This window comes from Phocoena phocoena, chromosome 3 (genome assembly GCF_963924675.1).
Source record: "Phocoena phocoena chromosome 3, mPhoPho1.1, whole genome shotgun sequence".
NCBI classification, from domain to species: Eukaryota; Metazoa; Chordata; class Mammalia; order Artiodactyla; family Phocoenidae; genus Phocoena; species Phocoena phocoena.
The window spans coordinates 59,423,585-59,449,551 of NC_089221.1; the positions used below are offsets into that span (position 1 = coordinate 59,423,585).

The following is a 25,967-nucleotide window of genomic DNA, read 5'->3' on the forward strand; positions in this document are numbered from 1 at the left end:
ACATTGAGGGTTAGAATTTCAACATATGAATCTTGGGAGGACAAAAACATATAATCCATAACATTCCAGGACACAAATATTCAGTCCATAACACGGCTATTAATCCTTTATGTAGGGACTTCCCTGGTGGCGCAGTGGCTAAGAATCTGCCTGCCAATGCAGGGACATGGGTTTGAGCCCTAGTCCGGGAAGATCCCACATGCTGTGGAGCAACTAAGCCCGTGCACCACAACTACTGAGACTGCACTCTAGGGCCCACGAGCCACAACTACTGAGCCCACGTGCCACAACTATTGAGTCTGTGTGCCACAACTACTGAAGCCTGCTCGTCTAGAGCCCATGCTCTGCAACAAGAGAAGCCATGAAAATGAGAAGCCCGTGCACTGCAACAAAGAGTAGCCCCCGCTCAACGCAACTAGAGAAAGCCTGCATGAAGCAACAAAGACCCAATGCAGTGAAAAATAAATAAGTAAATTTACATTAAAAAAAACCCTTTATGTACTTCCCCTAGAATGTCACTTTTCTTTCTAATTTAAAATTTTAATAGATACTATATTTTACAAGATTCACAAGTCAAAAGTATACAGAAAGGTAAACACAGAAAAGTCTCATCTCTACCTCTATCCCTCCATTTTGTTTCTCCCCATCCCCTATAGGAAACCATTTTTCCTATTCTTCACTTTGTAAACATAAGTAAAAATGTCTCTATAGTCTTTTCTCTCCTTTTCTTACATAAAATGTAGCATACAATAAAAAAATGTTCTGACCTTAGTTTTTTTCACTTACTATTTCACTTAATATACACTGTAGATCTGCAGGTGATCACGCCATATCAATACATAGGGGTCTTCCTCATTCTGTTTTCCAGTCGCCCAGTACTCTATTGTGCGGATGTTCCACAGTTCATGCTGGATAATTGAGTGGTTTCCAATTATTGTATAATTATAAACAACACTTAAATGAATAACATTTTACATATATCTGCGAAGTGTATTTATAAGATAGATTCCTAGAAACAAAATTGCTGGGTCAAAGAATTGTCATTTATCTCTGAACTTTATGATGTCTTTCATTGTAAAGAAATTTTAAGTTCTTATGTTAATTTTTTTTCTATTTAGTACGTTTGGATTTTGTTATGCCTTCCTTGGGAAGACCTACTCTGACCCTAAATTATAAAGGCATTTTTTCTTCTCCCAAGATGTGCATGGACACATTTAAAAACACACACATATCTTTATTATATGTGGATTTCGTGTTGTCTGTGATGTAAGGATCTAATTATTTTCTTCCATAAGGATATCCTGTGACACTTTATGCCTCATTCATGGAACTAACCTCCTTTCTCCTTCTTCCTGAAAAGATAAATTTGTGTCAAATATTAACTTCCTACTGGACTATGAGTTCCTGGATAGTAAATATTGTTCCTTATTCATCTTTGTATACCTGATAGCTCCTACCACAGTCTTGGCTTGTGATAGGTGTTACATACTTCCTTGATGAATTCAATAGAAACCATAGAATGGTGGCCAGGTTTTCAATTGCAGGCATGATAGAGTGAGAGAGAAAACACGTATGCTGCCGTTAGAGACAGTGGAATTTGTGTTGGGATAAACTTCTAAAACTCTAGCAATATGAGACACTGGTGTAAATGGTAAACAAGAAAGGAATTCTCGGAGATCCCTTACAGTCTATGAAAATTCTGTGTGAAACAAGTTGGAAATTGTAGGAACAATTTTACAATATTTGGAGTGTGTTTCCATGACTTCTTTAGAAATCAATACCTTATGGGGAGAAATCTCATCTGTTGAACAAGTATTAGACTGAACCAGATGAAACTACTAATATTCAACTATTTTTACCTATGAAAGCTGCAGTTTCATATGGTACCACCCAATATTTATTGAACTCTAATTGTGCCTCAGGTAGTATGTAAATATAGTAAGCGATGGATGATATTTCAGTGAAAAAAAACAACTCTGGTCCCTGTCCTAACGGAGCTGAAAATTTAGTGAGCAAGACAGACAATAAATAAGAAAGTAAGAAAAGAAGTATAAGTAATTATAAATCTCTAGATTAGTATGTCTTTCTAATACTTTTTCAATCATTCAAAATATGTTGAAGTTGCTACATAGTTTAAAAGGAAATATAACTTTTTTATTATTCTTTGCTTCACTCTTAACCTTCTTTATATCCTTTCTCTGTAATTTCTAATCTTATATGTATTCAATTAAATTGTTTAATTAATGTATGATTTTAAAGTCAGTTTTATTGAGGTACAATTTATATTCACAAGAAAGTTTACTTTTTTTTTTTTTTTAACTTTTCAGCCACGCAGCATGTGGGATCTCAGTTCCCTGACCAGGGATCGAACCTGCACAGCCTGCAGTGGAAGCCTGGAGTCTTAACCGCTGGACCAGCAGGGAAGTCCCCAAATTTACTCTTTTTAAGTGGACGGTTCCATCAATTTTGACAAATGGATCTGGCTGTGTAACCACCACCTCAGTCAAGATAAAAAATATTTCTATCACCTCAAAATGCCCCCTGATGCCCTTTGTAGTCTATTGTTGAGTTGATTAACTTAACTATCTGTTGGCAGACGGGGGTCCTCTGGAAACCTAGTCTTATTTCAGACAGCCTAGTCTTCTAGGTGTGAGGAGAAAGGTCTGGCATTGAGAGACGAAGTTTCAGGGACCTTCGTCATGCCCAGGAGACCTAGCGTTTATCTGAAGCACCTAACTGGTCGTTCAGTTTGGCTGGGATCAACCAGCCTGCATCTACAACCCACGACGAGCCAAACATGTCTGGGGACATTTGCTCTCAACCAGAAAGCTCAGCCTATCGGTGTATGTCTCCCTGTTGGTGCACTCATTCTCTTTCGTTTGCCCACAGATTGCTTATCTCAGCCTTTCTGAACCCTTGAACTTCCTCTGAAGCCTTGAACGTTTTAGGTGTGGAATTCATGGTCTGTGGAGGATAGATGTACATGCTATAAGCTTGTCCTTCGTTTGAAGGGTCTGAACATTGTAGAAAGGGAAAGGTGATTCTAGCTATGAAGACCTCCGAGGAAAGAGGTTCAGGGACTTTGGCTCTGATTCACAGGGAATTGTAATAAGTGACAAAGCTCATGCTTCATATGTGGATTCAGCAGCTCTGCAGAGGTGGCGATGAAACATTAGTTGTTGCTTTATCCCTTTGCTAAGTATAACTGGGTGGAGAATAAATATTGCCAAGCAGTCACGACCATGTCACTAACTTTTCAAACAAAGGAACACCAGCCACTGGAGTCCTATTCTGGTCTTCAGGATTTGCAGTCACATACAGGCTATTTATTTTGACAAACAATGCTTACAATAATCAAAGTAGCAGTGATGTCTAAACAAACTCTTACTAATATACGCAGTATTAGACAAACAATAAGTTGATAAGAACCTATGAATGGTTTTTAATCAACTTATTGGTTATCTAACACTACATACATTACGCTAGTGAAGTAATTCCAAATATGACGGATTCTTGGAATTATCTTTAGAACTTGTTGAAAATACAGATTCCCTGGAGATTCTGACTGAGTCATCTGGCGAAGAGTCCTAGAAATCTGCATGTTCATCAAACTCCCCAGTTGGTTCTGTTGTCACTTATCCAGGGCCTATCCTTCTAGGGCATCACATTTAAAACGAGCAGGCCTGGGTTCTGGAGTTCCAGGATTCCAGGGTTCCATCCACCAGCTGTGTAGCCTTGGTTTCAACATGTCATGCTCTGGGCCTCAGAAGTCTCACTGGGGAAATGGATCACAAGCAGTTTCTGAGCAGGGCAGAAACACGGTAAGAGGTAGGCCTTGGGGAGGTCAAGCTGGTGGCTCTTTGGGGTTGCGTTGAGGCCGGAGACATGGGAACAGGTGAGTTAGGAGGTAGGTGCCGCAGTGTAGGTAGAGCTGTGACAAGGGATGACGGAAGGAAAGGCAAAGGGGGTCAAAGAGGAGAGCTGGTGCAGAGCATGAGTCAGAGGACTCAGTGACTGATCAGCTATGGAGGGTGAGGAAAAGGGGCCCAGGGTTGAGTAAACCTCATCAGTAGTAGCCATGGCTCAGCTTGGACTCATGAAGAATTTTTAAATTTTCACTATTTTTAGCATATTAAGATAAATAAGTACAGCATTTTCACATATTCTGACATTTAAAAAACAAACCCCAAAAAACCAACTCTGCAGAGAAAAAAGTCAGTTATTATCATTACAACCCTAAAGAAGTGGGTAGAGTATAACACAAGAGCTTCTTCCTATAGTAGAAGCATACAGTTTGATTCTTGTATGTCGGTGTTATCTATTCTTTCTGAATCTATAGGTAAAATCTCCAGAGATAAAATATAAGGTGTCACCACTGGGGTCCCTGAAACCCGTACCCTACTCAGAGGAACAGTGTGAAAAAGATCTGTTAATGAGACTTAGGATATCTGTTCTTTTGCTTATCTTAGAGCACAGACCCACTTTGAAATGATGTTAAGTGAAATCAATGAAAATAAAGTTTACTGTAAATTAAAAAAAAAAGTCACCTGGGTGACTAGGTCAATGGAGGCTTCCTTTATAGAAATAAGGCAATCAGTTGCAAACGAATCAACGGACAAAGGATTAACCTCCAAAATACATAAACAGCTCATGCAGCTCAATATTAAAGAAACAAACAACTCAGTCCAAAAATGGGCAGAAGACCTAAATAGACATTTCTCCAAAGAAGACATACAGATGGCCAAGAAGCACATGAAAAGCTGCTCAACATCACTAATTATTAGAGAAATGCAAATCAAAACTACAATGAGGTATCACCTCACACCAGTTAGAATGGGCATCATCAGAAAATCTACAAACAACAAATGCTGGAGAGGGTGTGGAGAAAAGGGAACCCTCTTGCACTGTTGGTGGGAAAGTAAATTGGTACAGCCACTATGGAGAACAGTATGGAGGTTCCTTAAAAAACTAAAAATAGAACTACCATACAACCCAGCATTCCCGCTACTGGGAATATACCCAGAGAAAACCATAATTCAAAAAGACACACGCACCCCAATCATCATTGCAGCACTGATTACAATAGCCAGGTCATGGAAGCAACCTAAATGCCCATTGACAGACGAATGGATAAAGAAGATGTGGTACATACATACAATGGAATATTACTCAGCCATAAAAAGGAATGAAATTGAGTTATTTGTAGTGAGGTGGATGGACCTAGAGTCTGTCATACAGAGTGAAGTTAAGTCAGAAAGAGAAAAACAAATATCATATATTAACGCATGTTTGTGGAACCCAGAAAAATGGTACAGATGAACCGGTTTGCAGGGCAGAAGTTGAGACACAGATGTAGAGAACAAACATATGGACACCAAGGGGGGAAAACCACGGTGCGGGGGGTGGGGATGGTGGTGTGCTGAATTGGGCGATTGGGATTGACATGTATACACTGATGTGTATAAAATTGATGACTAATAAGAACCTGCAGTATAAACAAACAAACAAACAAACAAACCAACTAATACTAAACTTTCTTTGGGTTATTTGTATGGAAATATGTTAATATAAATGTTTCAGACATTACATAAAATTTCTAAAAATCTTATATGTTCTGGTATAATGTTATTAGTAATAATTCTAGTTATTACTTTAAAATGTATATCTCAGAAATAACTAAATTTCCTTGTCAATTGCATTATTATGAACTTTCATCAAATCTTTAACCGTGGTCATTTTTAAGTCTTTTGTCATTTACAGACAGTTCTGTGTGTACTCTGATGTTTTCGCAAAAATATTCCTATAAAAGGGTTTCATCCTCAAGGAATTCATGGAAAAGACTCTGACAAGTAGAGGTTTCTGGTAACTGACTACACTGCTGAACTGAATGAATAAGCATTTTCAGAACTCTAATGGAAAACTGATGAATTCATAAAAGTGCTAACAAAAGATCAAGATGAAAAAATTAATTACATGGGGCTGAGGGAACTGATGAGGATGATTATAATTGTGACTTTCTGTTTGAATAAAAAAAAAATCCCACAAGGACTCGGAGGCAAAAAATATACAAATCAATTTTCACTGCAAAGTAAAGGAGCTGTTACAGTGGAGGATTCCTGGACTGAATGTCAATATTATGACATAGTATGAGTGTGTTTCGTGTTTGGTAATTGCAGTCATTGTTGCTTTTGTTGTGGTCATCCATTTACAATCCTTGGTGTCAGTTTATTTGTCTCTTGTAAAAAATAAAATACAGTGTGTGTGGAAAAAAAAAAAAGAAATAAGGGAGTCAGGAAGAAGAGATATATAAAACACCTGGCAGTCCCTTTAGAGGATGCTCACAATGGCACTGTGTTCCCTTCTGGAATTTGCCCACCTTTCTGGCTGAAGGATTGGTGAATGCGCTGCAGGAGAAGCAGACAGCAGCTCTCCCATCACGGACTCCTTCCATCACCTCTGGCAAATCCTCTCACCTCCTGGAACTTAGTTTCCTCATTTGTAAATTAAAGAGGAAGGACTAGAATCCAGGGATTCTTGTATGTGGTATGCAAGATATTCATGAATGGCCTATCTAAATTTTCTATGGAAAGGGCTCTGAACTTTCACCAAATTCTCAAAGGAGTGAGTGGCCCAAGAGGAGCTAATAACTTTTATAACAGACAACTTGTTTAAAAAAAAAATCTTTCTATCATGGAAAATTTCAAACACATAAAAGAGGATAAATGAGAGTTATGCTCTTATTACTCACTTGACTTTAATAATTAAAATGATCTCTTAAGTCCTTTTTGAAGTGTTAATATTTCATTGTATGGTGGTACCATTACTTTAAGTTTGACTTTTTTTTTTTTTTCATGTATTACCTCTAAGTGGGCTTGCCTCTAGAAAGGGAGTGTTCCCTGTCAGAATGGCTATCATGAAAAAGAACACAAATAACAAATGTTGGCGAGGATGTGGAGAAAAGGGAGCCCTCATACACTGCTGGTAGGAATGTAAATTGGTGTAATCACTGTGGAAAACAGTATGGAGGTCCCTCAAAAAACTAAAAATAAAACTACCATATAACCCAGCAATTCCACTCCTGGGTATATATCTGAAAAAAAACCAACACTAATTCAAAAAGATGCATGCACCCCAATGTTCATAGCAGCATCATTTACAATAGGCAAGATATGGAAGCAACCTAACGGTCTGTCAACAGATGAATGGATAAAGACGATGTGGTGTATATATATATATATATAAGTATACATATGTAAATGTTACTCAGCCATAAAAAAATAATGAAATTTTGCCATTTGCAGCAACATGGATGGACTTGGAGGGCATTATGCTAAGTGAAAGAAGTCAGAGAATGACAAATACTATATGATAGCACTTACTTGTGGAATCTAAAAAATACAAATTAGTGAGTATAATAAAAAGAAGCAGAGTCACAGATATAGAGAACAAACTAGTGGTTACCAGTGGGGAGAGGGATGTTGGGAGGAGCAATATAGGTGTAAAGGTGTAACAGGTGCAAACTATTGGGTATAAACTACGCTACAAGGAAATACTGTACAACATAGAGAAAATAGCCAATATTTTATAATAACTATAAATGGAGTATAACCTTTAAAAATTGTGAATCACTTTATTTTACACCTGTAACTTTATAATATTATATAGCAACTGTACTTGAATTAAAAAAGAAAAGAAAAAGCAGGTGTTCAAAAGAGGGGATGGTAAAGTTCACACCCTCCACATAAGCCACTCACCACTCAGGATTTCCTCTGTAAAACAATTCCCTCTGAATATCCTGGCCTCTCTCCACAGCACTTGAGGTCTTCCCCTGCCACTAATTTAATTTTATCTTTACCAACAGTCAGTCGTAACTGTTTCCAAAACTGCTTGTGCCTGTTGCACTAAGTATTAAAATTATGTAACTTCATTAACTATGTACCCAGTGTACTGAATAAGAATTCAGAGTGTGCAAACTGAAGAAAAAAACCCCCCAAAACCAACTTTTTCCTTCTCAGATATGCAGTATTGAATTTTTTCCCTGCCATTGGATGGTCTCTCCAACAGATCCCATAACATTTCTACTCACTTTCAGACCTTAATAAATAATCTGACTTTTTATACAAAAGTGCAGGCTAGTTTAATATCAAAGCTTCACCTCGTCCTCCAGTGTGGGCCTGACTGAGGCTCAGAATCCCATCAGGGGCATGGCCGGCTTCTTACTATTCCTCCATCTACTCTTCCGTGCCTCCTTCCCCACTCATTGTGCTGTGTCTGGATATACAGGGCTAAAACTAGGCAGAGAAAGAGAAAGGAATGTGTGTGACAGTGACTATAATCTGGTACCAGTGCCCCCTGAGTGGCAGATGCCCAGCGGTTTGCTCTTTCTCTCCGGGGCACTTCTGTGGGCTCCACCATCACCAGCACCGCCTAGACCTCCCACTTCCCCATCTCTTGGCACAAGCAAATGCTTCCCTAGTTGGCCATTTAGGACTCTCCACTCAGCTCCTAACTTCTGATGAGCACATTGCTCTGGTGGGCAGATGTCTTGGGCGAGGTCCTTTCAAGGTGGTCGAGTTCAGTGTCCTTCAGTGATGTCCAGTCTGGCCACTGGGAAGCATACTTGCCTGACGCTGGTGGAAGCACAGGTTGTTGGAAGTACAGTTGTGCTCACTGTACCACTACCTCCCCCTTCTGCAGCCAAGGGCAGCTTCCTGCCTTTCAACTTTTCCAGGCACAACGCCTGCTTCCCGGCTTGGTGACCTTCAGCTCGAAGGAGCTACATCATGCTCTTCTAGAAGTTCACTTTGAAGATGTCCCCAATCCCAACTTCAAAGAAATTCCTTCTATCAACCTTCTTCAATAGCTCTACCTTTCTCTTGGGCAGCCTGGAAGTTAGGGTTGAGCTAAGTTATGGTGGAAACGTTTTGCCACAGCTTGGCAAATCCTCCAAGAATGATCTGGGTCTTGTCTTTAAAATGTGTGGATACTTAATACCCTTTGTTCTCAGTTTCAGGGCCTCAGCCAAAATTAAGAAAATGGAAATGTCCCATTTTGACATTGTCCTTAGACAACACTTAAATGGGGAAAATGTGAGCATAAAAGGGAATTGTTTCTATGAAAGCTAATTTAAGTAGTTAGGAAAGACAGAAAACAAAGCCAACCCCCAAATCCAAAACCCAATTCATTAAAAAGATCCTGTAGAATTAGGTGTGGATGAGACAACTATAGATTTGGGGGTATTACAGAAATCTATAGGATCATGTCCTTAAAGTGTTCAAGATCTTTAAGTTCCTGCTTCTCTCTCTTTCTCTTTTCTTCCCCCAAAGAGAAGAATTTGTTATTTGCTGCCACAGTAAGTACAATATATTACTTAAACATGCTTTGTACCCATGAAGCTGAAGGCAAACCAGACAGTTACACTTTGAAATCAAAGAAACAAGAGAATACCCCTGTGCTTTCACTTTTTAGCTTATAAGCATTTAACTCTATTACCTAAAAGAGTCATATATTCCTTAGTCTGTATTTATCAATCTTCAAACACTTGTAATTTCACAGATTATGGATGAAAAATCCATGAAACAGATCCAAAAATTCATATATTTGGATGGAGGGTTCATTCACAACTAAGGTGCGTCACTAGTAGATTTCAGAATCAGCTTGTCGCCCTTCTTTCAACCTCAAAACCCGTTTTATTAAAAGTAGGGAGATGCTTCTGGCTATTGTCTCCTGTAAGGTCTCTGATGCCATGTACCACCCACTGGGTCAGAAAGGGGTTACTGTCACTGACGCTGCAGCTGTTCAGGATCAAGGAACTGTCATCCGGCACATTTACCTTGTCTTAGCTATCTATTCTTACAGCACAGTTTTCCAATCAGACAAATGAAATGAGACTTAAACCCCTCAGCCATATTTGAGATGTCATCTTCTGCTCTTATGCAACCAGAGGTACTGAAGATGTTTGTGGTGTTTTTGCCAGCTACATGAATCAATTATAAAAGACTGGATTGCAGGTTTTTAATAAAAGAATATAACTCAGGAACAGCCAGATGGAGGAGATGCACAGGACAAAGTATGGGGGAAGGGCGTGGAGCTTCCATGCCTTCTCCAAGCTCGCCACTCTCCCTGAATCTCCATGTACTCACCAACCTGGAAGCTCTCTGCTTCTCTTTCAAGAAGCCAAAGGAATAGCTACTCGGAAAAATGCAAGACTGACTGTCATCAGCAGCCTCGTAGTTAAAGAAAGTGATGAATGGACATACTTGATATGGTAGAGTTTGTAAGGAACATTTACAGTAAATATCATTAATGTGTAAGTCTCTTTTTTGTGATTCCCTGCTTTAACTGACTTTTTCAATTACCAAAAAAACACACCAGTTTTAATAGAGTTGGCCAAGAGGTTTGCAGAGAATACTGTTTCCCCCTCACTATTCATTCTTCCCTTCTTCCATATTAATAGAGTTTCCAATTCTAACTGCGCTCTAGCCCCCCAGAATAAAAATATTTCTCTTAGTCCCTTGAAGCTCAGCATAACCATGTGACTAAAGCCTGGTCAACATATGTTGAAATACCTTTTGGCAGCTTTTGGGAATGTTCTTTAAGCAAAAGCTACCATGTGCCTTTTGCTCCTCTCTTCTTTGCCTGTCTTCTACCCTGCTACCTGGAACGCAGATGTGATGGCTGGAGCTCTAGCCACCAACTTGGGTTATAAGGAAAAAATGGAAGGATCCTGGATCTCTGAGGAATTTAGGCAGTCCAGCTGCCAGAATAACATGGAAATTTTATGTCTGCCTTCTTTAAACTGTTGTTATTTTAGGTCTCTGTGATTCACAGTCAAGCTTAATTATAAATGATATAGAGAGTTTGGGCCTTATTATGTTTTCTGAACAGAGATACAACCTGCCCTATATATTCTGTTAAGAAACTTATAGGCAACCAATAGTTATGTAGACATTATTACAACACTCGGGGGCTTAATAGAAGCGATACTGGAATTAGGAAGAGAACCCTCCTCAGGTCTTTTAGACTCAAAGATTCCACAGTGCTCCAATTTACTTGAAGACTCTTTGTTTTTTAATTATCAGAAAGTGTATGCCTTGGTCTGAGATAATTTTATTAAAATCAGTGATTTAGCTCAGTGGTTTTGGTAAATATTTCTATCTGCAAAATTTCCCCAGGCCATATTGATTTATTTTCCCTTGTCTAACTCGAGAAATGGCCACACATTTTTAGAGCCAGGACCAGTATGTTAACACATATTGATGACAGAATTACCATGTTCCCTCAATTCTGAGATGCGTCAATAGAAGACGCATCACTGATTTCATAATAGCTTTTGAGAAAAAAGAAAAACATATTAAATGACCTCCTTTTTTTCTTAGTAAATGTTAATAGCTATATATATATATATATAAATAAATATATATATATATTTATATTCACTACTTTTTTCTTTGGTACCATAATCAAAGTTTGAGTTTAAATGTTTTCCACATCCAATCTGAAGATTCTCTTGAATTACTTTTGTTTTGCAGCACACCGACTCTCTGCTTTATTGAACCAGTTCTTGTGTTTTGGGGTCTTTTGCAACTTTGTTATTAGTCCTGTGATTAGTTAATGCTATATGCTCCTACTTAATTGTCTTTAGGTAAAGTTCTTTTCATCCCTTTCTCCATTTTTTCTTTTTCCTAATAGAATTGGTCTTTAGGCCTGATTAGTGTTTTGAAAGTTAATGTAATTCTAGAATCTGGCTTTAAAATGCAACTCCTCATAATGAACAAAAAGAGATTCAGAAGAAGATGGAGTTGTGTCTCCCGCTTAAGCTTCAGAGGAAGAGGGGGGTCATTTTTGTCACAGATCAGTTTAACGAATCATACCGATAAGGAATAGATGGAGAACCCTCACAAGAACATTTATCTGGTTTTCCTGTGCACAGAGGCTTATATGAAGATGTATAGTTGTAACCAATCATCCTTGGCGGTATAATTTGAACAAAAGAGTTTTGCAAGACGCTAAAGTCTTCAGAAAATTTTGCGTGTACTGTGGAAAATAATCTCCCAAAGAAACCTGCAATTCTGATTTGTTGTCTTACTTGATCATTTGCTTCCTTGGTACTAGTGTTGTATTAACATCTCTGTGTCCTGAACTGTATAAATACTTGTAAGACTGTTCTGTCAGGTCAGAAAAGAATTATTAGCACTTTTCTATCGCATACATAATAGACATAATAAATGCTTACAACTCATTTTAACAATGAGATGGAGAGTCTTGCCTCATTTAAATTTACATGATAATTTCATGTAAATTTACATGATAATTTCAAAAAGTCAAGGTTCTAGATATCCTGGTAAGATTTTTTAAAAACATCAATTGTGAGACTGTAGTCTGATTTCAGGAATGCAGATATTTGCAGAAATACATATTTATAAACAGAACTTAAAATCAAGAAATCTTGGTATCTTTGTAATGTAATTCTTGTCATTTTATTTCTGTGTGCCACTGGATATTTAATTGTCAGAATTTTCTTTCCGTATTTGTAAGGGCTTTTTTTTTTTTTTTTTTTTAACAATGTATAAGGTTTAGAAGAAATCATAGTGAGTCTCCTCCCTATTTTGTGCTGGGGAAATCTGTTTAAAATAATTATCAAGAGCAACTTAAAAGGTAAAGTAAAGTACAGCACCCTAAAGAGGCCATGACTGGCATCTGAATGGTGTGTGGAAGGTGCTAGGAGCCTCAGTGCTTCCTGGCCATCAGTTAGGTGACCCATGAGGTGAGGGATATTCTGTGCTACCTTTCTGTGGACACTTGGGCTTTTAGAACAACACCAGGCAGAGTCACATCTGCCTCTTTCTCAAGGCAGCTGCCTTCTCAAATCCTCGGCAAAGTACTGGGCATCTGGTCTCCTAAGCATATTGGGATGCAAACAGATTGTCCCATTTCGCTCTGCCCAAGGGCAGTGTTTCTCTAATTTTAGTCATTCATGTACCAACTTTATGGTTTTAGCCATATCTATATTATTCACTCAATATTTTTATAAGGCCTTATTCTGTTTCCTTAAATACATTTACTTTAAAAGGAAACTTCATATTACCTTAAATGGAAAAACTAGTATCACACAAAAAACGGAAGGCAACTGTAGGCCAGAGACAGGCCCACATCAGAAAAACCAGAATATTCAACCATGTGCTTCTGATTAAGAAAGCCAGTGTCTTCTGAATGCCTGTCCTAGCTGACAAAGTTCCGCATGATCTGATCTCCCCCAAATCACCCTTCGTATCCTACAGTCCTGGCCCACTGATCTTCTGACCAGACCCTTGACTCACCAAGCTCACTCTTCCTCTGCATTTGGCATGACCAGCTTTTTCTTATCACTCCAATGGCACCATAGGTCCCATTTGCTTATTTTTGTTTTTATTTCTATTGCCTTGGGAAACTGACCTAAGAAAACATTGGTATGATTTATGTCAGAGAATGTTTTGTCTATATTCTCTTCTAGGAGTTTTATGGTGTCATGTCTTACCTTTAAGTCTTTAAGCCATCTTGAGTTTATTTTTGTGTGTGGTGTGAGAGTGTGTTCTAACTTCATTGATTTACATGCGGCTGTCCAACTTTCCCAGCACCACTTGCTGAAGAGACTGTCTTTTCTCTATTGTATATTCTTGCCTCCTTTGTTGAAGATTAATCGATTGTAGGTATGTAGGTTTATTTTGGGGCTCTCTATTCTGTTCCATTGATCCATATGTCTGTTTTTGTGCCAATACCATGCTGTTTTGATTACTGTAGCTTTGTAGTATTGTCTGAAGTCTGGGAGGGTTGTGCCTCCAGCTTTGTTCTTTTTCCTCAGGATTGTTTTGGCAATTCTGTGTCTTTTGTGGCTCCATATAAGTTTTAGGATTATTTGTTCTAGTTCTTTGAAAAATGTCATAGGTAATTTCATAGGGATCACGTTAAATCTGTAGTTGCTTTGGGTAGTATGGCCACTCCAATGGCAGCTTAAATGTCACCTCCTAAAGTGGTCACTGTTGGTGTCCTGTCCAGAAACCCCTGGATATCTTTCACTAGCTCTGTTTATCACTCTCTTTTTTCCAAAATCCCCCAAGACACCAACAGAATATTTTGCATATATTTTATTGAGTAGAAGGGGAACATAGAGAAATGGATGGATGAATATATTTGAAGAATTAAAATTAATTGAGTCAATAATTAATTCATTAATTGATAAGGCAGAAAACTTGTTAATTATTCTCCATTTGCAAGAATAGTTTCAGAATAATAGAGATTTAGCTAAGGGAATGAAACTAAGGCAGGAAGATTTATTCTCTTCTCCTGTGATTTTTTTTTTTTTTTTTTTTTTTTTTTTGTGGTACACGGGCCTCTCACCATTGTGGCCTCTCCCGTTGCGGAGCACAGGCTCCAGACACGCAGGTTCAGCGGCCATGGCTCACGGGCCTAGCCGCTCCACGGCATGTGGGATCCTCCCGGACAGGGGCACGAACCCATGTCCCCTGCATCAGCAGGCAGACTCCCAGCCACTGCGCCACCGGGGAAACCCCTCTCCTGTGATTTGATGACTATCTTTAGTGTTGTGTCTGGATTCCTTTTTCTTTTTTGTGTGTATATCTATTATAGATTTTTAGTTTGTGATTACTGTGAGATTTTGTATAGCGGTCTATCTATCTATCTATCTATATGTGATTGTTTTAAGTTGCTGATCTCTTAATTTCAAATGCTTTTAAAATACCCTGCATTTGTACTCTCCTCCCCTCATGATTACCGTTTTGATACCATATTTTACATCTAATTGTTCTGTGCATCCCTTAACTGAAAAAATATGGAACATTTCATGAATTTGCGTGTCATCCTTGTGCAGGGGCCATGCTAATCTTATCTGTATCGTTCCAATTTTAGTATATGTGCTGCCGAAGTGAGCACTAAGAGAGGAACATTTAAGGAGAAATTTCCAAGACTGGGCATGATAACCAGAGAGGGCCCTCCTGGGTGAGTTAACATAGAGGAGAAGGGAAGATCTGCTTATTTGGGGACTAGCACAAAAGGAACACAAAAGACAAGTTTATTTGCTCTTCATTTCCCTTAGGCAGACCCATAATATATCACAGTTGTGTGTGCAAGGCCAGCTGAGCCTTGAGAGGACAAAGCACAACACCAACATCTGGTTACCATATCTGGCAGGGTCAGAAAATGGCTGAGATACCACCTGGAGGGCCAGTGTGGCTGTTTCGGATGATAAAACTCACTGTCCCCGGCACCTCTGTGATCTGATTGGATTCCGTAGACTGATGAGAGCCTCCCAAGGTGGAGGGGCTGTGAGTCATCTGGCTGCACGTCTTCCTGTCTGCCCTCCTCCCAGCTCACTGACTGGGTTGAGTGCTTAACTGTCACAGTCCTGCTGAGAAAACCGCGTGCTACTCTCTGTTCTCCTGCTCTTTCCAGCACACACACACGGACCCACTCCTAATAGGAGATGAGCTCCAGGAGTTGCAGCAGTATCTTATCTATTGATTGCACTTTTCCAGTGGTCTTTCCTGAGAAGACGTATTACTGGGATAGCAAGGTGTGGAACTGCTGATGTTTGCAGGAAACAGAGGTTGGGACAAGGTATCAGCACAGATTGAAGGGCCCTGTTGTGGAAGCCAGTGTCTCATGGGTGCCTACACCACTTCCCCGGGCCTCCCTGTCCATGAGGGCCCATTGGTGACCTGCCCTTTGGGGGTTTTGACTGGTACCAAATGCGCACATGCTCACTGCATCATACTTAAAGCACTTGAAGCTCGGGCACTGTAAGTGACAAGGCAGAGGAGAGAGAAAGAGGTGAGATTGGGGGATTTTGCTCACTCACAGCCTCCACCAGCATCCTCCAAAGTTGCCTGAAATAAATGTTCAATCTATATAGCTGTTTCTGGCTTTGTAAATGCAGTTTCAAAATAAGTCCCTTAAAACTTCTTCCAACCATAAGGCTGACACTGAACCCCTTCTGGAAAGAAATTCTAAACTGGGGGACAACTTGGGACAGAATTCTTCTCTAAGAGAAGTTAAAAAAAATTAGAGTAGTCTATTTGACATCACTCTAACTACCAATATCTGATTCCTTTAGTATTCCAGGCATACGAAAGACTGCACTTCTCAGTTTTTATATTCCTTGCAGTTGGACAGGGCCACATGACTAGTTGTGATGGCCAGTGTAATGGTGCACATCACTTCCAGGCTGAGACAGTGAAACGCCCATGTGTGATTCTCCAGGCTCTTTCTTGCACCACTGAGGCAATCATGGAGAAGGCTGTAAGTTGAGATAGAAGGTCCAAAAAAGTTGAAACAGCCTGGACAGCTCAGTCACCATGCAGAAGACAACCACCCTAGAGATCTGCCTGGGCCCACAAACGTCTTTGCATGAGAGAGAAATAAACTTTTGTTGCATAAAGCCTTTGAGATTTTGGGGCTGTTTGTCATTGCAGCATAACTTAGCTCATCCTTACTAATATAAGAAGTAATGTTCAGTGGAGTACCTGTTAATTCTCCTCTGATCCCATCTTTCCCCTCCTCCAGCCGGGTAATATCCTCCAAGCCGGACCTCTCTCCTCCAATCCTCTCCAAGCCAGATACCCCTCCCAGGCCTTTCTTCCACAGACCCTGCTCAGTTGTAGAGTTTGTGCTTAACCACCCAAATATTAGGACACGGCAGACCCAAGAATCTTTCTCAGCCAGATTGGCCTAAGCAGGAAATTCTGCTGAAAACTCATGCAGCTATTTCATGAAATAAACAATTTTAAGTTCCATGGAGAATTAGTTTGGGTATCCAGAAAAGAGACACTATTTGACTCTCTTCACTTAATAAGTATCTTTACCTGACTCATTTGGAAAGTAGGTCAAGTCTGTCTTTACTAGGTAAAGATAAGAACTACTTTCCCTATTTCCTGACACCTATAAGTCAGTCTTAGGACTTAAAATGTTGGTGTAAAAATAATTGCTTTTTTGGGCTTCCCTGGTGGCACAGTTGTTAAGAATCCACGTGCCAATGCAGGGGACACGGGTTCGAGCCCTGGTCCAGGAAGATCCCACATGTCACGGAGCAACTAAGCCCGTGCACCACAACTACTGAGCCTGTGCTCTAGAGCTCGCGCTCTGCAACAAGAGGAGCCACCTCAGTGAGAAACCTGTGCACCGCAAAGAAGAGTAGCCCCCGCTCGCCGCCACTAGAGAAAGCCCGCGCGCAGCAACAAAGACCCAACACAGCCATAAATTAATTAATTAGTTAATTTTAAAAAATAATAATTGCTTTTTCTTTTTCTGTAAAGTTAACATCTAAGTGCCTGGAGGCTCTGCCAGTGACCCAAACATGAAGGCTCAAGCATTCGCACAGAAGGATGTCCCCTTGGCCAAATAAGATGCCTCCTTGGCCCAAAAGTCAGGCTTACAGGCTTGTGAAGTGCTTCATCAATTTGTATGGAACTTGGCACTCCTGTGCCATGACTGCTGGGAAGAACGCTAGGAACTAACTGTCTCTCCATTCTCCTTGATCACCTCTGAGCCGAGCCAAACAGGGTAAACAAAACAATGGATCCTCAGATGGGCTGTAAGAAATCTTCTGAGGTCGCCTTTGAAGTTAGTGAAGTAGGCATCACTTGGATGGTATGTCTACTTGCTATTTTAACTTATTTAGAAGCAAGTAACAGAAAATCTCACCACAGAGGCTTGAACAAGTAGCAGCTTAATTGATAATTTCTCTTTGGTTTGATGTTTCAGAGCTTCAAAGTCCTTCTTGAAGGTAAGAAGTAGCCCTCAGAGAGCACTAGAATGTTATCGCTGGTCCTCAGGACATAGGACCTTTTTTATCAGCTATAGAGAGGTTGGAAAGCAGCTGTCAGGAAAGTCTCTGTGGATTATGTGCAAGGAAATGATGCTGATTTTACTTTCTGTAAGAGACACTGGTAGTTGCCTCAGTGCCAGAACCTGCTAGTTATCTATCCAATATCCTATGTTCCTCTCTCCTTCCTTCTGTAATTCTTTTGGGGTGGCAATATGTCTAGTGATAAATCATACCTAGGTTAAGCCAATCATGACAACACTGCTTCCTGCTTTCTCAGACTCACAGATAAGGATGGTCTCATTATGACCAACGAGGTATAAAGATAAGCTTGCTAGGGAACTTTTGGGAAAATATTTGTATTTGTAATGAAATAGACAAGCATGGCTGGCACTAAATCCTGCCTTAAATGTAAAGATAATGCTTAGTGATATAGTAGTCATTTTGTGATCATTAGGCTCCAAGCAGGAGGGAAGTTCCAAGAAAAAGACTAAGATGCTAGCTAGCTCTCTCCACCCACGCCCCTCAAATTTCTGCTTCTGGCTAAGATGGAATAACAGGGATCAGGTTTACCCTTCTACCTGAAATGAACATAAAAGAGGACAAAATATATGAAATGACAGATTTCAAGACACTGGGACATCAGGCAATGAAAAAGAGTGATACATAAGAGACTGGGGGAAAAAATGTGAGCCCTATGATTGTCCCAGATTCTTGCCTTGACAAGAGTTTCTAGGCTGTGGAACAGGGAGCAGGAATCCAGGCAAAGCCCAGTGGACTTCCTGAATTGAAATGATAGCGGAAGAATCTGAGGAATGGCAGCTAGGTTTGCAGGACAGGGTACCAGAGAAGAGAGAGCTATACAAAGAGAGAAATCCAGAGATCTGCAGAGGGTTCTCCTTGAGTTTCAGCCAAATACTGATCAACACGTGCATGTAAGAAAATTACCTAAGGCTGGGCAGAAAAACCAAATGGATTATGGTATGTTGCCTGACCACATGGAAGTAAATTAGAAATTAATATCAGAAAGATCTGTGGAAAATCCCTAAATATTTGGAAATTAAACACTTCTCTAAATAACTATTATCAAAGAACACAAAAGGAAAATTAGAAAGTAGTTTGAATTGAAGAAAAAAGAAAACAACCCATCAAATTTTATGGGATGCCACTAAAACAAGACTTAGGGGGAAAGTCATATCACTAAGTATCTATATTAGCAAAGAAGAAAGATTTTAAAATAAATGATCTCAAATCAGTGGTCTAAGCTTCCATCTCAAAAAAAAAAAACACCTAGAAAAAGAGCCAGTGAGACCCAAAATAAGCAGCAGAAAGGAAATAATAAACATAAGAGCAGAAATCAATGAAATAGATCACAGAAAAAAGAGATCAATGAAACCAAAAGCCAGTCCTCGGGGCAGATCAATATATGTAACTGATAAATGTTAATAGGAAAAAAAGAAAGAAGACAAAAGTCACCAATGTCAGGAATAATAAAAGTAATATCACCACAGATTCTACAGATATTAAAAGGATAATAGTGGAATATTATGAATAATTTTATGGAGTAAGCTTGATATCTTAGATGAAATGGAAAAATTCTTTGAAAGACCCATAGAAAAGCTCACTCAAAAAGAAATAGAGAGGCTTCCCTGGTGGCGCAGTGGTTAAGAATCCGCCTGCCAATGCAGGGGACACGGGTTCGAGCCCTGGTCCGGGAAGATCCCACATGCCGTGGAGCAACTAAGCCCGTGCGCCACAACTACTGAGCCTGTGCTCTAGAGCCCTTGAGCCACACCTACTGAAGCCTGCATGCATAAAGCTCATGCTCCGCAACAAGAGAAGCCACCGCAATGAGAAGCCCGTGCACCACAACAAAGAGTAGCCCCCGCTCGCCGCAACTAGAGAAAGCCCGCACGCAGCAGCAAAGACCCAACTCAGCCAAAAATAAGTAAATAAATTTATTAAAATAAAAAAAAGAATAGATAATCTGAATAGCTCTATATCAAGAAATTGAATTTATAGTTAAACATGGTCCACGTGGCATTGCTCATAAATTCTACCAAACATTTCAGGAATATTAATCCTAGATAATGTTACTATAACTCTAAGAAAACTAATCCTACAGAAACTCTCCCCCCAAAATTGAAGATGAGGAAAATACTTCCTAACTCCATTTATGAGGTCATATTACCCTGAGACTAAAACCAGATAAAGACATTACAAGAAAAGAAAACTAAAGTCTAATATGCCCCCTGAATATAGATGCAAAAATTAGAAATGCAAGATTGGTTTAACATTTGAAAAATCTGTCAATGTAATTCACCATATAAACAAACAGAAAACCAAACAACTTTATATGATCATCTCAATAAATGAAGAAAACATTTAACAAAATTCAGCATCCATTCCTGATATAAACTCTCAGCAAACTAGGAATAGAAGGAATTTTCCTTAACCTGATAAAAGACATTTACAAAAATGTACAGCTAACATCATACTTGATGAAAGACTGAATGCTTTCTTCCTAAGATCAGGAACAGGGCAAAGAAGACGACTCTCAACACTTCTATTCAACATTGCCCTTGAGGGCGGTGCAATCAGGCAAAAACAAACAAATCAAACAGAAAAGAAATAAAAAGCATACCGATTGGAAAGAAATAAATAAAACTATTTACATACGACATGATCTGTAGAAAACTCAGTGTAATCTACAAAAAAGCTTCTAAAATGAGTAAGTGAATTTGGCAAGGTTGCAAGATACATGCACAACCTATAAAAGTCGACTGTATTTCTATATACTAGCAATGGACAACCAGATATTGAAAAATTTTAAAATAATACCAATTACAATAGCACAAAATTTACAAAATACTTAAAGATTAATCTAACAAAAATGTTCAACATCTGTACACTGCAAACATTATTGAAAGAAAATTTAAGACACAGATAAATGGATGGATCAACTGTGTTTATGGGTCTGTTACAATGCCATTCCTCCCCAATCTGTAGATTTCATGAATCTCAACCAAAATCCCAGGAAGCTGTTTTGTAGAAATTGACAAACTGATTCTAAAATTCATATTGTACTGCAAAGGACAAAGACTAGCCAACTGTCTTTGAAAAAAATTGTTGGAATTAAATTACCTGATTTCAAGACATTACAAAGCTACAATAATCAAGACAGGGTGATACTGGACTTCCCTGGTGGTCCAGTGGTTAACACTCTGTGCTTCCACTGCAGGGGTCGTGGGTTCGATCCCTGATCAGGGAACTAAGATCCCACATGCTGTGCAGTGTGGCCAAAAAAATCAATAAATTATAAAAAGACAGGATGATACTGACACAGATAAAGAGATGAATGAAATTGGATAGAGATACCAGAAATAAGTCCACACATATATTGATAACTTATTTTTCACAAAATTACAAAAGCAGTTCACTATAGAACGATAATCTTTTCAACAAATAATGCAGACTCCTAGGCATATACCTGGAGAAAACCATAATTCCAAAAGATACATGCACCCCAATGTTCATTGCAGCACTATTTACAATAACCAGGACATGGAAGAAACCTAAATGTCTATCAGCAGAGGAATGGATAAAAAAGATGTGGTACATATATACAATGGAATATTACTCAGCCATAAAAAGGAACGAAATTGTGCCATTTGCAGAGATGTGGATGGACCTAGAGACTGTCATACAGAGTGAAGCAAGTCAGAAAGAGCAAAACAAATATTGTATATTAACACATATATGTGGAATCTAGAAAAATAGTACAGATGAACCTATTTGCAAAGCAGAAATAGAGACACAGATGTAGAACAAACATATGGACACCAAGGCAGGGAAACGGGGGGTAGGATAAATTGGGAGATTGGGATTGACATATAGACATTACTATGTATAAAATAGATAACTAATGAGAACCTACTGTATAGCACAGGGCAAAAAAAAAAAAAAAAAAGAGAAGGTGCAATCTGGTTGTAGGACATGTATTAAGTTAACCATAAAATTGCATTCCAAAAAAAAATGCATTCCAATATACAGTAGATACAGACAAATACTGTTTGATTCCACTTATATGAGGTACATAGAATAGTCAAATTCATAGAGTCAGAAAGTACATTGGTAGATGCCGGGGGCCCAGTGGTGGAAGGAGGTGAGGAGGGGGAATGGGGAGTTAGTGTTTAATGGGGGCAGAGCTTCAGTTTAGGAAGGTGAAAAATTCAGGAGATGGATGATGGTGAGAGTTGCATAACAATGTGAATGCACTTAGTGCCACTGAACTGCATAGTTAAATACGGTTAAAATAGTATGTTTTATATTATGTGACTTTTATCACAATGAAAAACATTAAACAAACAAATTATGCTGGAATAATTGAATATCCATATACAAAAAGAAAAAAAAGTGGCGTCTGAGCCATACCTCATACTATATACAAAATTAACTCAAAAATCAAAATAGATCATAGATCTAAATGTAAAATCTAAAGCTACATTTAAAAAAAATAACTTCTAGAAGAAAGTGTAGAAAATTTTTGTGACTTTGGGTTACACAAAGATTTCTAGATATGACACTAAAGGCATAATTCATAAAAGAAATAATTTATAAATTGAATCTTATCAAAATAAAAAATGTCTGCTTTTTGAACAACACAGTAAAGAGAATGAATAGGTAAGCCACATACTGGGAGAAGATATTTGCAAATCACATATCTGATAAAAAACTTGTTTCCAGAGTAGAGAAAGAACTTTCAAAACTTGATAAAAAGAAAACAAAAATCCAATAAAGAAATGGGCAACATTTTGGACAGACACTTCACCAAGAAAATATATGGAAATAAACACATAAAGAGAACACTGTTAGGGAAATGCAAATTAAAACCACAGTGTGATACCACTATACAGCTATTAGGAAGGCTAAGATTAAAAAAAAAAAAAAATGACCATACCAAGTGTTGGCTAAAGGATGAAGAACTGGAACTCTCATACTGTGCTGGTGAGAAGGTAAACTGGTGGAGCCATGTTGGAAACAGCTTGGCAACTTCCTTAAAAAAAAAAAATTTAACATTTACTTACCATATGATCCAGCCATTCTATTTCTAGGTATTTACCCAAGAGAAAAAGAAATATATGTCCACACAGAGATTTTTACACAAAGATTCATAGCAACTTTATTTGTAATAGTCAAAAACTGGCACCATACCAAATGCCCTTCAGTAAGTAAATGGATAAACAATCTGTGATGCATCCATACAATGGAATACTACTCAGAAATAAAAGGAATGAACTATTGATATAACGCTACAACATGGATGGATCTCAAAATAATTATGCTGAGTGAAAGAAGTCAGATGAAAAGAGTACATACTGTTGATTCTATTTATATAAAATTCTAGAAAATACAAACTAAACTATATGGACAGAAAGCAGATTAATGGTTGCCTGAGGAGTGTGGGGAGAGACAGGAAGGAAGGATTATACAGGGGAAGGAGGAACCTTTTGAGGGTGATGGACATGTTCACTATCTTGAGAGTTGTGATGGTTTCATGGATATATACAAATGTCAAAATTCATCATATTGTACATTTAAATTATGTGGACTCTATGTCAATTATACCTCTAGAAAGCTGGGGGAAAAAAAGATACTATCCCTGATGTTGTTAAGCCATTTAGTCAATGGCCGCTTATCTCCAAATCATTGATTATGAAAAACATCTAAATAATTAACCCAAAATAAGTAATTTTTCCTGTATTTGAAGCTGGAAGCAAAATTTACTACTATATCTACCCAACACCTTGGCTTACATAATAAAAATTACAGCATATTAAAGTTTAAAGGACTTTGGGGATTAGCCATTAAAGTCTTCCCAACAACCAGCCCCCCCTTTTTTTTTTTTCAGCTAAAGGAATTAGAAACCCAGAAACACGAAGGGACTTGCTCAGATCTGTTAGGAGATCCATGACAAGAACCACAGTACTCTGAGTCCCCAGTTGGGGCTCTTTCCAGGATGCCATACTGTGGTCTGCCGTTTCAATTTTTTACTTTCTAGATTTTGTTTCCTTAAAACCACAAAGAGGAAAAAAAAAAAAAACCAGAGTGGAACTTAATGCTTACAAGTGAAATTACCTAAAGGAACGGTTGTATGTTTTATAAATGAGGCAACAGAGCCTTGTGGAACAGGAAAGAAAGGTGATATTTTCTCCTAGAGTCACAGAGCAAACATTAATTAAACACTGGTCTCTTGAAGCAAGTAAAGGAAAATGACATCACCTGCCCAAACAGTAATTCTCAAGTGCAGACTCACTTCCAGGAGTCAGCGTCTGCCTAACTGCCCCTCTGAGCTCGCCTGGCTGGAATAGCATCAGACATTTCAGTCCTGAGGTTTCCAAGGGTACTCACATGTTAAAAGTGAAGTGTAAAAATTCAGTCATTTTGTGTTAGTTGACATTTTTTAAATGGCGTGGCTTTTTTTTTTGTAACTTAAAACTAAATTTGTTTTAGATTAGGCTTACTCATGAAGAGTGGAAAGTTTATTTTGTTCCTTAGATGTTCCCATCTTTGAGCAAAGGCCAAACAATGAAAATTCTAACTGAGGTAGAGGAGGAACATGAGTATTTCACCAAATCATGGGTGACTGAGAACCTTCCTGGCTCCACGTGCTATCAATATCCTATATCTCTAACAAAAGTTAGGAACCTTAGCCTAACTATCTGTGTAGTTAACTTTATTTCTCTAGAGCATAGCACCAATGCACATATTGCATAGAACTTCCCAGTGGAGGGAGGATGATTTCTACTCACTATTCTTCCTTTACCAGAAAAGTGACTTCAAATCTGGGCTCACAGGAGATATTGGAGAGGCATAGTGAGTTGGGGAAAAGTTATTAGAATGATTAAATTTTGAAAATCATAAATGAACTCTGATGAAAGGAATTGCAATCACTCGGCCTCCATGACAAGTTCAGAGGATATTGAATCTCCACCTGGTATTATTTCCCAGCCTTCCTGTCCAGCTCCTGCTGGAATTGCTCCTGACATTAATTACACCGTATGGTAGACACTGATATTTGCCCACTCGACATCCATTCCAGTTTCTTCCTCATAAACAGAATCGCCTTCTGTTAAGGTGTGGCAATGTACCCAGCAAAATTACTCTTCACATTCCCTTGCAGCAAAGGGTACCCATGTGACCCTCATCTGACTAACGAGAACTGAGCTGGGAGTTTCTGGGAAAGCTATTTTCCCTATCCTCCACACCTGCTTTTATGACACATGGACAGGAAGGCTGGAGGCACAGCAGCTACCTGGAGATACAGGTAACCAGCAGAAGGAAGACATAACAGGTAGCCAACTGCCTTCCTGAAATTCTGCTGTTTCTCAGGCATCTCAGTCTCAACGTGCCCAAAGGGGAACTCGGGATCTTTCCATTTTGACCTTTAGGATTTCCTATTTTGGTAAATGGCATCACCACTCCTGCTGTTACGATTGTCAAAACCCTGGACGTTATCCTTGACTCACTCCCCTCAAGCCCAAGTCCCCATAATTCTACCAACCAAACATTTTCTTTTTGTTTTTGCGGGATCCTAGTTCCCCAACCACAGATTGAACCTGGGCTCCCTGGCAGTGAAAGAGCCAGTTCCTAACCGCTGGCTGGCCAGGGAATTCCCCCAACCAGACCTTTTTCGAACGGGGTCCTTGCTTTCAATTGTTTTTCTCATTGTGACAAAGTACACATAAAATTTACCATTTTAACCATTTTAAAGTGTAAGTTCAGTGACATTTAGCACACTCACAGAGTTGTGCAAGCATCATCATTATCTAGTTCTAGAAAGTTTTCATCACCCCCATCCCCAAAGAAACCCCAGGCTCATCAGGCAACAATTCTTATTCTCCCCTACCCTTGGCTCCTGGCAACCACTAATCTATGGTCTCTATGAATTTGTCTATTCTGAATATTTCATATAAATGAAATCATACAATATATGGCTTTTTGTATCTGGCTTCTTTCACTCAGCTTAATGTTTTCAAGGTCCATCCATGTTGCAGCATGTATCGGTACTATATTCCTTTTCATGACCAAATAAATTCAAGTGTGTACATATACCACATTTTGTTTGACCATTCATCAGTTGAGGGACATT

The 25,967-nt window shown here is 38.9% G+C and overlaps 1 non-coding gene across 1 annotated transcript; it reads right to left on the reverse strand.

The window, feature by feature from the left end:
* Positions 1-14,821: 14,821 nt before the first annotated feature.
* Positions 14,822-14,928, reverse strand: LOC136121814 (U6 spliceosomal RNA). Its single transcript, XR_010655816.1, has one exon. It is a non-coding gene; the product is annotated as a U6 spliceosomal RNA (small nuclear RNA).
* Positions 14,929-25,967: the final 11,039 nt, after the last annotated feature.